The sequence below is a fragment of the Anser cygnoides genome, chromosome 1 (genome assembly GCF_040182565.1).
Source record: "Anser cygnoides isolate HZ-2024a breed goose chromosome 1, Taihu_goose_T2T_genome, whole genome shotgun sequence".
NCBI classification, from domain to species: Eukaryota; Metazoa; Chordata; class Aves; order Anseriformes; family Anatidae; genus Anser; species Anser cygnoides.
The window spans coordinates 150,638,718-150,655,562 of record NC_089873.1 but is presented as its reverse complement, the minus strand read 5'-3'; the positions used below and the strand labels follow the sequence as shown (position 1 = coordinate 150,655,562).

At 46.8% G+C, this 16,845-nt stretch overlaps 2 long non-coding RNA genes across 2 annotated transcripts; one reads left to right on the top strand and one right to left on the bottom strand.

Moving 5' to 3' along the window:
• Nucleotides 1-8,157: 8,157 nt before the first annotated feature.
• On the bottom strand, nt 8,158-16,709 carry LOC125184981 (uncharacterized). Its single transcript, XR_010827085.1, has 4 exons — nt 16,606-16,709; nt 14,777-14,825; nt 13,588-13,702; nt 8,158-9,535 (listed from the first exon to the last, which is right to left on the bottom strand). It is a non-coding gene; the product is annotated as an uncharacterized lncRNA (long non-coding RNA).
• LOC125181905 (uncharacterized) lies at nt 8,839-9,762 on the top strand. The gene is made up of 2 exons (XR_007160592.2): nt 8,839-8,977; nt 9,174-9,762. It is a non-coding gene; the product is annotated as an uncharacterized lncRNA (long non-coding RNA).
• Nucleotides 16,710-16,845: the final 136 nt, after the last annotated feature.

Here is a 16,845-nt window from a genome sequence, read left to right as displayed (position 1 = left end):
TGTCTGTGGGCACGAGAAGCAGATTGAGACAGGGAATAAGGAAAGCATGTCGATTTTGCAGCTTTTAGCTAACCCTAACCCTTTAGCTTTTAGCTAAGATTGCACTGGTTGCACCGGTGTCCACTCAAGCCTTATACTTCTGCGGGTCTGATGTGCCAGACCACTGAATCCACGCTGTCCAATAAACCTGGTTGTCCCTTTCCTCCGCCTGTTCTATATCCAAGTATCATGTCCTCCAAGCTCAAGATTGATGTATCCCTATGAGCAAGAAGGCAGGCAAAGGGGGCAGGAGATCTCCCTGGATGAGCAAGGAGATCCTGGCAAAACTCAAACAGAAGGAGGAAGTATACAGCATGTGGAAAAAGGGCCAGGCCACTTGGGAGGAATTTATGAGCATTGTCAGAGTATGCAGGGATGTGATGAGTGTGAGAAACACTCCGTAGCCAATAACTTAGGCTCAGGCGAGGATCTCAGTGAAGTAGTAATTTATTCGCGATTGCAATGGCGGGCGCCCCACAAGCAGGAGAGCGCGCCTACTACTTCCAAAAACACAGTTTATATACTTTTTGATGACAGGACCCTCCCCTGTTTCCCCACTGGAGTGGGTAATCCAGGTTCACAATCTATCTGATGCTTCACAGACAATGCCTGGCCTTCAGTTGCTGGCCTGTTAAATTTCAAATTTCTTTTGACTTTTTTACTGTTTGAAGTGGTAATGTTTCATCACTTACCTGATTTGACTTGACACCGTGATTTTCACCTAATTGCTCTAAGGAGTCCAGCTGTCTGCATTTTACAAGGTTTTCTGTTAAGCTTTCTTATCACTGTAAGCATATTTCAATACCACATTCCTTCCTTCTATACAATGTAACACTGCAAAAACAACATTCCCATTCCCACAATTCCCCCCTTTTCTCTTTTTATAATTTGTTGATTTTTGCAAAATTTTTCTCTAAGGTGTAATTTGGTGGATGTCTTCCTCTTCTTCACTTTCTTTGCTTTCCATTTTCTCTAATATCATCATCTTATCTGAGTAGGGTGGTGGATCCATGGTCATTTGTTTCAAAAGTGCAGTTTCAATTAACCGCTGGACAAGTCCCCTTACACAGGGGATAATGCAACAACCAATGGCTGTCAAAACTCCTGCTACTACAATCAAGGATGTAAATATGGACACTACCATTCCTTTCCATTTACCAAACCAAGATTCCAACCATCCTGTGATGGAAGTGTCTGTTCCTGAGTTTTCTGCCAATTCACTGGCAAGGGTGGTAAGCCCTTGCAATGCTCTAGTTACTGTGCCATCCGGGGCAGTATTGTTAGGGATAAAAGTACAACAACAGTTGCCCAGCATCACGCACACACCACCTTTCTCCGCAAGAATCATATCTAATGCTATTCTGTTTTCCCAAGCCATTTTGCTGGTGGCATCTAGTTGTTCAGCGATTCCTCTTATCGCATCTCTTGTATAGTTTATGAATCTCTGCTGATTATAATAGATATAATTAATCCAATCCACATTTTTATTAATTGTTACCCACCAGAACAGTGACTCAAACCCTGCAGCAATTTGATTCCTGGCTTTATGTTCATCGGGAACTCCTCTAGGCACCCCAATAGAATCTATGTACGCTCTATCATCAAATGATGCTCCTAAGCTTCTTTTACTTCTTCTGGGTATTTGTGATGTTTCTCTTTCAAATGCCAGGGTGAAGGGTATAGCTAATTGAACAAGTGCACAAGTGCCTCCCCAGTTAGATGGCAGGATGGACCGTAAGATCTTCCTTCCACAGTACCACCAGAGATCTGCCCTGGGGATCTCAAGTCTGGAGCAGTTTCCCATCAAGTCCTCAGTAGCATTCAAGGTCCTCGTGCACAAGGCAAATTCTCCCAGATGCCAGGTAGCACTCACACCCTGCCGTGAGAGGCAAGCTGTATGGTTACCTATAGCTGTGGAGAATACAGGGGGAGCCCTGATATTGCTATCATGCAAGGAAGGGAATAGTAAAGAGAGAGACTTACAGGCCTCATTTCCCCAGGCAGTCTTTTCTTGGTACAATGCAATCATACATCGCATCCCTCGGGAGTCCTCGGTCCACCCCAATGGGCAGGGCACTATCTGGGCAATCAGTCATCCCGAGGCACAAGCATAGCAATTGCTATGGTTGAGACTCTGGACAGTATATTTGACCCATTCTATCCAGGCATTCACATCCCCATACCCTGTTTCAATCTCAAATGTTTGAACTGCCGCATTTCAAAGAGGGCCTCCTGTTTTCTCTCCTGTTTTCTCCTCGAGTTTCTCCCTTTCTCTGATGGCAAGAGAGGATCGTTTCCATACAGCTATTCTCAATCTGGCTGTTGGGTCTCTACCAGTTATTTGTTCCCTCTGCTCAATTGTCGTTGGGCATTTAAATCTCCACGAGCTAACACCTCACAAGCATCAAACATGACAGATTGCGGTACATAACCCTCTGTCACATTCACCCGTATTTTTATGGGGTATCCCATCTTACTATTATCTGGTCATGCCTTTTCCAAGTTGCCAATTGACCAAGACTTTCTCTGAGGCCTACAATCACTAAAAACAAAATTAATAATTGATTTTTCCCTGTCATTATTTTTAAACCTTAGGTTTCCAAATAGTTATCAATACAAAGAATAAGATATACACTACTACCATAACAAACCCCCCTTGGGAACACTTCAGTTCACTATAGGCCAGTCCTTTCTCTCAAGCACAAGTCACACTCATTAGTTACCTGTGAAAATAAAAGGTTAGTTTACAATTGCAAGCTCTTATCCCGCTCAGAGTCCACTATGAGATTTTTCTCTTCGATTTCAGCTTCCAACAAGTCTTCTGTAGGAACAGCTTCCCAGGTACTAGGGTCGATGGATGCCTTCACTCGAGTATAGTGAGTCCAACCTTTTTCTGCAGTTCCTATGGCTGTTTCAGTGGTTAGTAGTACTTGGAAGTGTCCTTCCCATTCGGGCCGGAGTTGATCCTTTCCAGGTCTGAATCAGGACCCAATTTCCCACGGGTCCTGAGAAATGACAAAGAAGAGGACAACCCCAGAATACAGTTCTTAAGAAACACCTCTTGTTTCGAATTGTGGTATCTCATCCCTTCTGCCCAGATAGGGTAATCCGAACAGCATCTCATACGGTGAAATTCCTATATCGTTTCTTGGTGCTGTTTGAACCTGTAGGAGTGCTAAAAGTAAACATTTTACCTAAGGAAGTTGGGTTTTTAACACTAATTTAGTTAATTGCTTCTTTAATGTCTGGTTCATTCGCTTTGCCTTCCCAGAAGAGGAGGGGTGCCAGGGGGTGTGAAAAGCCCACTCAATCTCTAAGGCCTGCATTAACCCTTGCAGTACTTGTGAAGTGAAATTATTTCCTTGATCTGAATCAATGTTTTCAGCTATCCCATATCTAGGGACTATTTGCTCCGGTGATACCTTAGCTACCGTGTTTGCAGTGGCAGATACAGAGGGGAAAGCTTACACCCATCCAGTCACGTGGTCAATTAGGACAAACAAGTACTTAAATCTCCCTCCTTTACGTAACTCAGTAAAGTCTACCTGTATACTTTGTAAAGGTCGAATCCCTGGCTCCCGTCCCCCTCTAGGTTAGTTACAAATGACCTTTTTATTTGCCTTTTGACATATGGTACATCCTCTGCATATTTGCTTCACTGAAGTGTGTATTCCTACACAGACATACTTTCTTAGCACAACATCACACATTGCTTGCATCTCCCAATGACTCTCTTGATGTAAAACATCATATTTGCCTCCTTGGTGCTCTATTCAGCATTTCTCTCCCATCAGGGAGTATCCATTTTCCCTCAGGCTTCGTGGCTCCTCATTCCTTAAAGAAATCTCTCTTAAAAACTTTTTAGTTCTTTCTTAGTTTTCAACAATTCCCTGAATCCTCTCTGGATTTATTCTCAGTTTTCCCTCAGACATTAGATGCCTTAAATACCTGACTTCTCTTTCTACGTATTGTAATTTATTTTTCAATACTCCCAAGCCCTGCTTTCCCAGAAAGTTGAATAGCTTGTTAGTAGCTTCCTTCACAACTGTTTTATCCTGTCCTGACAATAAACGATCATACACATTTTGTAACAGAAATTCCTCCTTGGGAGGTTGGAATTGCTCCAAAATCTGTTCTAGAACTTTGCCCAAATTAATCGGTGGCCCTGTAAACCCCTGAGGTAAAACTGTCCATATGTATTGTTGCTTCCGCCCCCACTTCAGAGTCTTTCCAGTCAGAGGTGAATATATCTTTGCTCTCAGGGCCTGAGAGCACTCCATTAATACCACTGTTATTCCAGTCTAACAATTTACTATTTGAATGCCCAATTTCATCATCAAATCCCTTCCCAACAAGTTAGTCCCTGCCTTGGGTACATACAATAATTGCCCAGAGATCATTTTATCCCCTAGTCTCAGCTTGGTATCCCCCAAAGGTGGCACTGTTATCCCAGCCCCTTCTACCCCCATCACTTGTTAGGGTTTCATTAGTTAATTTAATCCCTGATACTTTACAGGCCAGTAATGACCTAGCTGCCCCTGTGTATTGTGTTTGATGGCAAGGTTCGGGAGGGGGCTGCAGTGGCAGCCCCCACGAGGAGAATCCAGAAACCACCCCGTAGCAGATAAGGGACAATTTCATCCGGCCCCAGAGGGGCCCACCGCTGCCCAGAGCCAAGCCATGAGCAACACAGTCTGTGCCTCTGTGAGAGCACATCCACGAAAACAAACAAACAAACAAACAAAAACCTGCTGCTCAACAGCAGCTGGGAGAGCGAGGAGTGAGAAACCTCCCCGCAGACACCAAAGTCAGCACAGACGGAGGGGGTGGAGGCGCTCCAGGCGCCGGAGCCGAAGCCCCCTGCGGCCTGTGGAGACGCCCCTGGTGGAGCAGGCTGCCCCCCCCCCCCCCCCCCTTCTCGATACTTGGGAAACTGACCAAACACCACAGCAAATATACCAAAACTTCTAGACTGTTACTTAGATAGTGCCTACATCCTCTTTCCCTGCTCATTCAACTTTCCCAACTCATTCAAAAAACAGCTCTGTCAAACATTACATACCACACCTTTAACACCTTCAATAACCCTTTTTAACACTTGTTCTTATCTTTCTCCAGCCTGTACTTTCACCAAAGTCTCAGTCATTAGCCAACTTAATTCCATACCTTTCTCCCTCATCCCATTTTCCTTCTCTCCTCCTTCTTCCACTCCGGATATTCCTACCTGAAGTGGCCAGCCTGCCCACACTTAAAACATCCCATCAAAGCCTGTCCCTGCTAAGATTCAGGCCACAACACGGGTAGCTTTCCTTGCCTGCCATTCCTTCATCTCTCTTCCTCTCTTTTCCATCCTGGCCCTGACTCCCCCTGAAGATTTTCTTCCTCCTTCTCCAACCCTCTGCCTGACTACCTGCTACACTGTCAATACCATTAGTTTCACTCTCTGCTTTTCCTTCTCATCTCCCCTCTTGACACACACGTTCAGGGCCTCCCACAGGAGGGCCCCCCAGTGACTGTTCACTACATCCCCCCCACCTTCTGGAGCATTTTCTGTGCATCTTGCCAGGCTTCAATCACAAAATGAACTTTCAAGAGCCCTTGGGATACCGGGTCCTCAGGATTCATCCCCAAGTACTTTCTCATTCTGACCCCAAGTCTCTCATATGATTTCTGTGTTGCACGCTATTATTCTTCCAGCCAGGATCGGCAAGTGGTTATTTCTGCCCTGCCGGTATTACCCCTGGTCCTGGAGGATGAATTCTTTCCCATTTTTGTATAGCAGCTCTCCTCCTGATCATTCCCATTTCTTTCCCTGTAAACAACATATTTATATACATAATTCCCCCTCCCCAAGAGTATAAGTTTGGTCCTAGGAAACTCCTAACCTCTCTGGCTGGTAAGGAGGGGGGAAAGTTCACTTAAGAGGATACACAGTTAGTTTTAGTACTGTTAGTATCAGGGAAGGCAAAATTCTCAGTACCTCTTCTACCTTGTTCTAATTCTTGCCAGAGCCTAGAGTATGCTCTTCTCTAGGGACAGTGTTAATTGCAGTCCCTGTCTCCTTTCCTGGAGCGACTGCTGCTGCCACCGGTGCAATATTAGCATTATAGGGAGCATAACTTGGCTCCTTCTCCAAAAAAAAAAGGAATCTTATTGTTTACACATACATTTCAAGCCTGAATTTTCATCAGGCCCGTATTTTGGCCAAAATACTGCTGTTTCCTTAATTGGTTCTTTTGTCCAGACTAGTACACAATATTTAACCATATTTTTTTTTTTTTTTTTTTACCATCTCCTCCAATTTTGAGATTATTTTTCCAATTTCTTATAATTCTTCAGGAAGAACTTTCGGTAGGCACTTCCCCCGGGATATCTCCCTGTCCCCTGGAACTCATATTTCCCATTTTTCCTATTCTGGAAAATGGGGATGTACTGCCAAACACTTCACCATGCAAGGGCTACCGCACACCTATGAGTTTACCAGATTCCCTGGTGTACTTCCGAGCACTACCCTGTGCAAGCACTTCCCCGTGATTGCCAAGCACTTCCCCGTGCAAGGCTTACCGCACACCAAATTTCCCTGGTGTACTTCCGAGCACTACCCCGTGCAAGGATTACCGCACACCAAATTTCCCGAGACTCTTCCTTTCTCTCCCTTATCTCACGCTTCGTCCGTCTCCGGCCGCGCCCCTCGCGGAGTTACGGAACCGCGGATCAGGACTCCACACTCGCTTCGTACAAAAGTACGTCTCAATCACACATCACACAGAGTCTCACCCGACCCCCAAGGCAATACTTAATATTTCTTACCTTGGTCTGTGCACAGAGTTACCGGATCAATTCTTAAAACCCGGAGTGCCTACCTTCTTCCTTTCCCCACTACTTCACAGATCCTGCCTCTTTAATCAGTCTCGGGCCCTCTGTCAGCTCTCCGCAGAGCCGCCACCGTCGATGCACAGGACCGCTGAAATCAGCGGGGCATGCCTTCCTGCTGCTGCGGCAGTGGGGCTCCCCAGTAGCTGACTGGATCCCGGACGAGCCCCCAAATTGTGAGAAACACTCCGTAGCCAATAACTTAGGCTCAGGCGAGGATCTCAGTGAAGTAGTAATTTATTCGCGATTGCAATGGCGGGCGCCCCACAAGCAGGAGAGCGCGCCTACTACTTCCAAAAACACAGTTTATATACTTTTTGATGACAGGACCCTCCCCTGTTTCCCCACTGGAGTGGGTAATCCAGGTTCACAATCTGATGCTTCACAGACAATGCCTGGCCTTCAGTTGCTGGCCTGTTAAATTTCAAATTTCTTTTGACTTTTTTACTGTTTGAAGTGGTAATGTTTCATCACTTATCTGATTTGACTTGACACCATGATTTTCACCTAATTGCTCTAAGGAGTCCGCCTGTCTGCATTTTACAAGGTTTTCTGTTAAGCTTTCTTATCACTGTAAGCATATTTCAATACCACATTCCTTCCTTCTATACAATGTAACACTGCAAAAACATTTCCATTCCCACATGAGGAAGGCCAAATCCAAAGTTCAGCTGCTAAGGACTGCACCTCGATATCTGAAGGATGCTGACACTTGCTGGTGGGGGAACAAAAATGTTGTTTTTGCACAGAGTTACATTGTTTAGAGGGAAGGTGGTATTGAGATATGCTTTTGCAGTGATAAGAAAGCTTAACAGACAACCTTGTAAAATGCAGACAACCAGACTCCTTAATGGAATTAGGCAAAAATCACAGCGTCAAGTCAGATAAGTGAAGAAACATTACCACCCGAAAGAGTAAAAAGTCAAAAGAAATTTGAAAAATAACAGGCTGGCAACTGAAGACCATGTATTGTCTGTGAAGCATCGGATAGGTTGTGAACCTGGATTACCCAGTCAATGGAGAAACAGGGGAGGGTCCCGGTCGTCAAGAAATAAAGTATATAAACTGTACTATGTGACTAACAGGCATGCTCCTGCTTGTGGGACACCTGCCATTGCAATCGCAAATAAAAAAGCTATTTCACTGCTATCCTCACCTGAGCCTATTTTATTGGCTACAGAGTGTTTCTCACAGGCCAAGCCTGCAAGGAGGCAGAGGGAAGCCAGGAAAGGGCAAGCACAACTGTTCAGGGCTTAAAGGTTTGATCATTTTTTTTTTATTTTTTTTTCCGAGCATCAAATGTCACACATTTGGTAGGAAAGGGGCTTAACACATGTAAAATTGGCTGAGAAGAGCGGACCTCACGAAGGCACAGCAGCCCTCTTCTGGGCACCCCCCAGCAACCACCTGCCCCCTGTGCAGCCGTGGCTCTGACAGCCGGGGGGCAGGGAGCACCTCAGCAACAGCACCCGCCCCCGCCCTTTCCAGAAGGTTCTAGAGCACAGACTGCACATGTGGCTAATTAGCATTCTGGGCGTACTTAGCATAATTAGTGTGTGAGGGCAGGGGGCGGGGACTCGGGGCTGGCCTATAAATGGTGCCGAGGAGGGCAAGGCAGCTTTTGGCAGCGCTGCAGGTGAGGGCGGCGCTCAGGTTTGATGTGGCTCTGCATGTGTCTGGTGTGTCTGCCTGCTCCTTCCCTTTCCTCTTTTCCTGGGGGTGCTGGGGGCTTCTCGGGCCTTTGTGGAGCAACGGAGCTGTCATTAGTGGGTCATTGAGCCCATGGTGAAACCCCAAGGCTGGAGTAGTCTGATTACAACTTCAGGAGGCAACCTGTATGGTCAGCTGTCTGGGCTCCTGTGACACTGTCAGTGGTACAGAACTCCTAAAAGCATGTGACTGTCCCATTTCCTCCAGGGGCTGGCAGTGAAAAAAATGCAGAGGTTTCGGATTACAAACGGGTGCCAGAGCGCATCGCAGTTGTGGTGCTGGCCATCCTTGTGTGTCTGTTCCTTCTGGCAGCTTTGGGCTACTCAGTGAAGTGGTTGCTGAAGATGAGACAACGGTGTGTAGGTTTTTCCCAGCAGTCTCTGCCAGATTGCTGCTCTGTGCAGGGAAGCATTTCTAGCGAGAACATCCTGGAGCACAAGGAGCTCTGGGCAGCTCTTTGCTGGGATTTCTGCTGAGAGACTTCTTTAATGTTAGCCTGTCGATTCGTATTAACACATTTTCTTTTTGAAAACCCTTTTGTTCTGTCGCAGAGAACCATTGCTGGGTGAACCTTCCTTTCCCTTGTGAAGTAAAGATCCAGACAACGTGGAAAAAGAAAGAAAAATGGAGGAAATCGCAAAAGAGATCAAAAGTCTGTTATAGGTTATAAGGTATATAAGGTTAAGATGAACTTTTACTGTGTGCTCCTGCTTGCAGGATGCCCACCATTGCCATAGCAAATAAAACAGCTTCACAGAAGACCCTGTCTGAAAAAAAAATTCTTCTCACATTACGATAAGCAGATCAGGGGTCAGTGGAAGTTTCAGCTGTCTTCCTCATTTTGGGACAGTGAAGAAATACAGGACGAGCAGTGCAAAATCCGCAAGAACAAAAAATCGCAGGCCCTCTAGTCCTGAGAGAAGGAAAAAAAAGGAAAACGACCAATTAATGGTTGGTCATATGCAATTGTACAGATATACAATACATATAGCAACAAGCGTCGAGCAGTTTGTGAACCTGTAGTACTCAGCCAATGAGGAAACAGGGGAGGAATTAAGCGTCGGGTAATAGGGAATCCGCACTCCTGCTTGCAGGATGCCTGCCAGTGCAGTTGCTAATAAAAATGCTATTTCACAGAGATCCTCGCCTGAGCCTGTGTTATTGGCTCTTGTGTATCACAGATGCAAGGGGTAACACGGAGGACACAAGGTGCTGATGAGGCTGAGGCACTGAATGCCTTTTTGCTGTAGTCTTTCTGTCCTGTACAGAATTTATCAGACAATCAAGTGATCAGCTGTGCTTAGAACAAGTTTATGAAAGGCAGGTCCTGCCCGGCTCATTTGTGGACATCATCTACTAGAATCTTAGTAAAGCTTTTGAGAGTTTCCCATGGTATTCTCCTGCAGAGACTGCCTGATCAGGGCTTGAAGAGGTTTGCTGGCTGAAGAACTGGCTGGGTGGCTGGGCTCAGAGACTCAGCGCAGAGTTCAATCCAGTTGGTGGCTGGTCGCCAGAGAGGTTCCCCAGTGCTCCATACAGAGGCCAGGGATGTTCAGTATTCCCATCAGTGATCTGGAGAAGGGGTTCAAGTCCACCCTCAGTAAGCTTGCAGACAATACTAATTAGGGTCTCCAAAGCCATCTATCCTGAAGCAGACCAGCTCCCTGACAATTTGCATAGGCTAGGTCAACAGGCCAAGTCTGACTAAGTGACAGCCAGCAAATGTAAATGCTGGGTGCTGCATTTGCATCAGAACCCCAGAGCAGTGGTGTGGGCTTAGGGATGAGGGGCTGGAAAGTTGCCCAGCGGAAAAGGGCCCGATCCCAGCAACTGGGCTGTGGGTATGAGCTGTGAGATGGCACCAATCTTCTTGTGTATCACCCAGGTGAGCACCCCGTCACCTGGTTGCTCCAGTGCAGGAATAAGAAGGCCAGTAGCCTGGAATTAGAGCGCAGGGAAGCCAAGCGGCTGGATCCCTCTGAGGGAAGGTGATGTTGACAGAGCAATGGGATAATGGTCACAAGTCATCAGCATCCAGAGGCAAGTCCTGTTAGGTGTGGAAGAGAACTATCCCTTCAGGGAAGAGGTCACCCAAGCAAGTGGACCTCCATGGAGACGGGTATCCAGTACTAAAGGAAGTTAGCCACGCTGGAGAGAGTTTATGGTGACTTGCAGTACGATGACCAATTCTCTAAAGATCCAGATTAAGTCAAGTGCATACAACCACTGTAGCACAGGTTTGTATGGAGTGCCCCATTGTTCTATGCCAACTCATTGGCAGTAACGAGCCGGAAAGACAACGAACATATGCCACACTAATCGGCTGGCCAACTTCAGCAATGCAAAAAAAGCCTCTCTCCCTCCCTATAGACTCACATCTCAGCTGTTGAGAAGCTTTCCCCAAAGGCCCACCAATCAAGAATGCTGTGCAGAAGCTGTCCTGGAAGTTCTGGCAGTTCAATAAGGTTACGTCCTACTCCCTTACCTGTACAAACCAGTATCTCAGCTACTAGGAGCAAGCACTGCTCTCTGCTCAAGAGGATATAGTAGGTACACACCACATGCCACCCTGCAGTTTAACCTGCGTGATCGTGGAGAGGACATGAAAAAATGGGATGGAAAAATCTACCTTGACCCTAGAGGTACACGAATTGCAAGGAGAACAATTGCAAAAGCAGTGTCTTCTGAGAAAACTGCTGCTCCAGTTTCCATGGGCAGTCATCCAGACACAGTAACGAATACTGTGACCAGGACCAGATGAGCTGTGCCTCCAGCCAAGTGGAGAAAAGGACAACCAGGTTTATCTGACTGTGTGGACTCAATGGCCTGGAACATCAGCCCCACAGGGCTTTAAGACTCTAGCGGGCACCAGTGTACCCTAATGCCAGCAAGCTAGAAAGCAGCAGACCCCATCTGTGTTTCTGGAGTGACAGGGGGATCCCGACAGCTAACTGTACTTGAACTTGAAGAGAGGGTAACTGGGAAGGAGTGGCAAATGCACCCCACTGTGACTGGCCCCAAGGCTGCAGGCATGCTTGACATAGACTATCACAGGAGAGGGTACTTCAATAATCCAAAAGTTACCAGTGGGCTATTGGCATAACTGTCTTGGATACACAGCAAATTAAGTAGTTGTCCTTCCTTTTGGAGGACCCTTTTGCTGTTGGATTGCTCTAAGTCCAATAACCCTCAGCAAGGAGGGGGGGCAGATACATAGTACTTAAGCTTTCTGACAGGTTACACCAGAACAAATAGCCCCAAACAGCCTGTTTTAGCCTCAAATGCAATGCACTGCAGCATGTCCCAAGCCAACAGAGGTGTAAAGTCAGTTCTTACTCTGTGACATTAGTCAAGACTGGCTCTTATCCCTGACCTGACCTGGCTCTTATCCTGTACCTGACCATGGCTCAAAGGATCTACCTTAAAGGCAGGGTAAACAGCTTTCTGGGGAGATGTTAGAGGCATGCATGACCTACAGGCACTCCTGCCATCCAATACAGATGAGCAGTCTCCATTCCAGGCTGTGACAGGCTTCTGCACAGATGGGAAACTGCAGTGACTAAGGGCCAAGGATAATGATGTGGGATGCTCACACAGGCCTAGATACCCACAGCTGCAGGGAGCCTTTGCCTGTGATGTCAGTGCCCTCCAAGTCAACAGGTGTTCAAGATTTACCTCTGCCATCCCTTGGATGACCCCATGAACAGTAGTGCACTTGCAACGGGGGGGGCTGAACCATCACTACCACCAGTTGTCTCATCTTCAGGCAAAGAACGTTTCCTGGCAACCCTAGGTTGATCACAAGTGCAATGAACTATTACAAATCTTCAAAATTCAAAAGAAGAATTAACAAGGATTTTTAGATTATTCCTTTGGACGTACATGGGGTAGCTGACCCAGTGCCGACATGGAAGCAACATCGTGAACAACGTCAACTCTGAGCAATTAAAAATTAAGAAGCCATCTAAGAAAATTTTATCTCCTTCTCTAAGTTAGGAAAGCTCAACTACCTCATAGTACAGTATGTTTGCATTTTATCGTCTTGGGAACACCCACTAGGAAATAGAGATGCACACTATAGTACGCGTTTTTCAGAGAGCGAATTACACATTCAGGGTAGGGGACTGATGTCAGCACATATCCATAAGCTGAATTTACTTCATGGATCCCATTTCTGCTCAAGGCCCTGCATGTTTTCTCCTGTTATACCAGATTCAGAGCACAAATGCCAAGGCCTCCGAACCCTACAGGGGGAGAGGGGTACTTCTCTTTATAGGAAGAGAAATCCACGTGATTATTTTAGTTAAAACAAGTTGTGGAAAGATCCTCTCTTCCTGCTAATGTGTCTTGTTTTGGACAGAATTTCTCAACCCTTCCAAATACAATTTTTATCGGGAATGGCCACTCATCTTTGGTCACTGTGAGCACTGTCATTTCCAGTATGCCACATTTCATAACCATTTTCCATGTTGAAGTGTTTGAAGTGCCCACGTGTTTTTTTTTTAAACACTAGTTGAAAGTTTAGACGATGAAAAATTAGTGATAATTAAGCTACAATTTTTAGATAGCTTTAAGTAGAGCTCTAGTCCTCTGTGACATTTAATGCACGTTTCCTAATGCTGACCTTAAAAACCAGCCGAGGGCATTATTTATGCTCATTTCTATCTTCCTCCAAATGAGCAGCCTCAGAAATGATCGAGCCCATTTCACACACAACTGAAGGTAAATCTCAGAAGCACCCAATTCATTTTGAACATCACCTTTTGGCTCCTTGAACCTTAAAATACTCCCTTCAACTTCTAACAAGGTCTTACTAACTTCATAGAGGAAGAGTTGAAAGTGCTTGAAAATATACAAACATTTTAGTGTAACAGCAGAGTCACAGGAAGCCAGAGCAAATAGTCCTAGAGGACTTCTAAACAGGATTTGCAACCACAACCCGGTCCACCCAATTGGAAGGGTTACCTTTATACTTGCATTCTTTCACCAGATGAGCAGCAAGGGTGCCTCAGCCAACATTTTCACTTTTGTTCAGAAGTTACCATTCTCTTCGTAACATCGTTGGGCCAAAACCTAAGACCTGCAGAGTTGGAAACAGACAATCAATTGCAAGTAAAAGGACAGATGAGCAGAAGCATACTGGCTCACAGAAAACAGAGGTAAGGAATGTTGAAGAAACAAGTGATGGATAGTCGCTCACAAAAGGAAAGAAGGGCACAGTAGACAAGAGCAGACATCTTGAAAGACACCAAACAATGACCCAAGGAAAGCAGAGAAAAAGAGCCAAAGGAAAATTTGAGCAGTGTAGGACAGGAGATTTCTGTCACCACAGTTATATTACTTCAGCTCTTTGTAGAGCAACTGCTGTTAGATATTTCCTTCCACAAGAAATCAGAACAGCAGCTAAGTCAGCTGAAATTTATTGTATTGAAAATGCAATTGGACAATTGTTTGACCAGTTTCAATATTACAGGTAACACAAGATTAAGCTGTCACAGTACTATTACTATGTGTATGAAACCTTGTGGTACCATGGAGAGTGAAAGCCAGTTGTTTGCCTTTGAGATTCATGCCACAAAAATGAAGTAGTTACGCATCTAGAGTTCCTCTCACTCTAGAAAGAGAAATTCCCCAAAATAGTCAGGAGATGAAATGACCATTTTTTTCAGAATAGCATGCAGAGTGTTCCCCCAACTCCCCAAAAAAGTAAACAAGGCTAAGTGACTTCACTACCTAAACCTACCATCATTCTTGTTTTTAGAAGAGGACAGGTGCATTCTGGAAGTGCCACATCACCTTTGTTTGCCTCCCCACCAGACTCATTTCTCCATTTAGAAGGCCTAGAGGAGTGGAGTTCTGAGATTCTTGATGCATTTTAGGGAAGATGGAGAAGCCTTGAAGGACTGTTTCAAAGATGCCGGTAACTCAGTTCTTGAACTATGGAGTTGGTCAAGAGCTGCCAGGAAGGTGCTTTGTTCAGAAAGCACAGGTTACGACCATAACCACGTTACCCAACAACCCCTCACCAAACACCCTACTAATAAAATACTGAAAAGCCCTGTCATTTGGATTGCCCTTGTACCTGACTGTTAGAAAACATGGGCTTCACAAGCAATATACTCCAAGTCTTTCCCACTTCCTTAAACCACATTACCTCTTTGCCTTCAGGAAGAAACAGTTGATTGGATCTATTCTGCAATTCCCTAGGGAATAAAGAAACAGCTCTGAATTTTCAAACCATCTTTAGAGGAAACCACACGAGAAAGGTCTGGCATGGTGAAGACACACCTTTACTAGTTGATTGTCTTATTTTCTCAATCTAAAACAAGTACAACAGATAATGCAACATAGCAACAGTCTCTCAGATTCACCCTTAATCGTGGTAGTGGAGCACATGCAAGTATTCCAGACATTTACAGGCAAAACACCTTCCCAAGTTTGAACGCTAACACAGTTGAGCACAGTTACAAGGGACAAACCGGATACAGAAAGCTCTATCACCCAAGCTGCCTGAGCCAAAGGCAATCTTTGACACAACTCATAGAAACCTAAGACTCAGTCAAGTCCCCTTCTTCCTCTCCAACTAGGGAGGATACAACTGCACTACTGCAGGCACACACACAGTTGCAGATCCTTGAACACCAAGGAAGGCCCCTCTGGCAGGGGAGAGCCCCTGCCCAGCTCCCAGACCCCTTACCTACTTCACAGCTCTCCTTCTCACCAGCAGTTCCAGCTTCAACTCTCCTGCAACACTCCATCCTGGTTTGGGCTGGAAGTATCTTCCTCCCAGTACCTGGTGTGGTGCTGTGTTTTGGATTTAAAACGACCCATGCTGGTAACACACTGATGTTTTAATTGTTACAGAGCAGTGCTTTCAGAAAGCCAGAGACTTCTCAGCTTCTCATACCACCCTGCCAGTGGGCAGGCTGGGGGCACACAAGGAGCTGGGAGGGGACAGAACCAGGACAGCTGACCCTCAAGTGCTTTAAGGAATATTCCAGATGTGGCTTCCTGATGAGCACTTTCAAGGGGTGACTAGCCAGAGGGTTGGAAGACCACTGCATGGGGACAGCTTAGGAATCAGCCAGGGGGTGATGAGCAATTACATTATGCATAGCTTCTTGTGCACAGATTTTATTACCCTTCTTTCTCTTCAATGCTACTGAACTACCTTTATCTTAACCCACAAGCTTTTAGCTGTCCCCCACCATCCCATTAAGGGATGAAGGATGACCCAACAGCTGCATGGTGCTGAGCTGCCGGCTGGGTTAAGCTACCACACACTCACACACTGATCCCTCAAATTCACTGTGCTTCCAATACCACCCCCAAGAATCCCCCCCCAACACCTGGCCCAGACTTGAGGCCCCTGCTATTCACCCCCAGCCCAACTGAAGAGCCCACAGGTCAACACACAGCCACACCCCCACACCCCAAGCTGCAGAAGCTGCACACATCCCTCACCAGCACCAGGCGTGACCTGCAGCCTTCCTCCAGCCAACACTGCACAGCCCTGCCCTCCCCTCGCTCATACCAGACACCCCCCACACACCCCCAACAGCTCAGCTGGGGCACACCGCTCCTGTCCCAGCACCCCCACGTACCAAACCCCACTCTGTCCCAGCACCAGGCACTGCATGAACCCAATAAGGGGTGGCCGGCACCGCTCAGGTCCCAAGCACCCGGAGGCTGCAACGATCGGGCACAACCCCGAGCCCACCACGGAGACGTCCCGGTGACGGCAGACCCTGGCTGAAGCTCGCCCTTCACCTCAGGACCCGCTCCCATCCCCTCGCACGCCAGGCGCAGGGGCTGCACCTCCCCACTTGTAACGGCGCTACTTCAGCCTCGGGGTTTCACCACGGGCTCAACGACCCGCTAACGACAGCTCCGTCGCTCCACAAAGGCCCGAGGAGACCCCAGCACCCCCAGGAAAAGAGGAACGGGAAAGAGCAGGCAGACACGCGCAGAGCCACGGCAAACCTGAGCACCGCCCTCGCCTCCAGCGCTGCCACACAGCCCCGCTCCCACAGCACCGCCGAAAGCCACCCCCTACCCTCCTCGGCGCCATTTATAGGCCAGCCTCGAGTCCCCGCCCCCCGCCCTCACACGCTGATTATGCTAAGTGCCCCCAGAATGCTAATTAGCCGCATGCGCAGTCCGTGTTCCAGAACCTTCTGGAAAGGGGTTGGGGGGGGGGGCGCTGTTGCTGAGGTGCTCCCT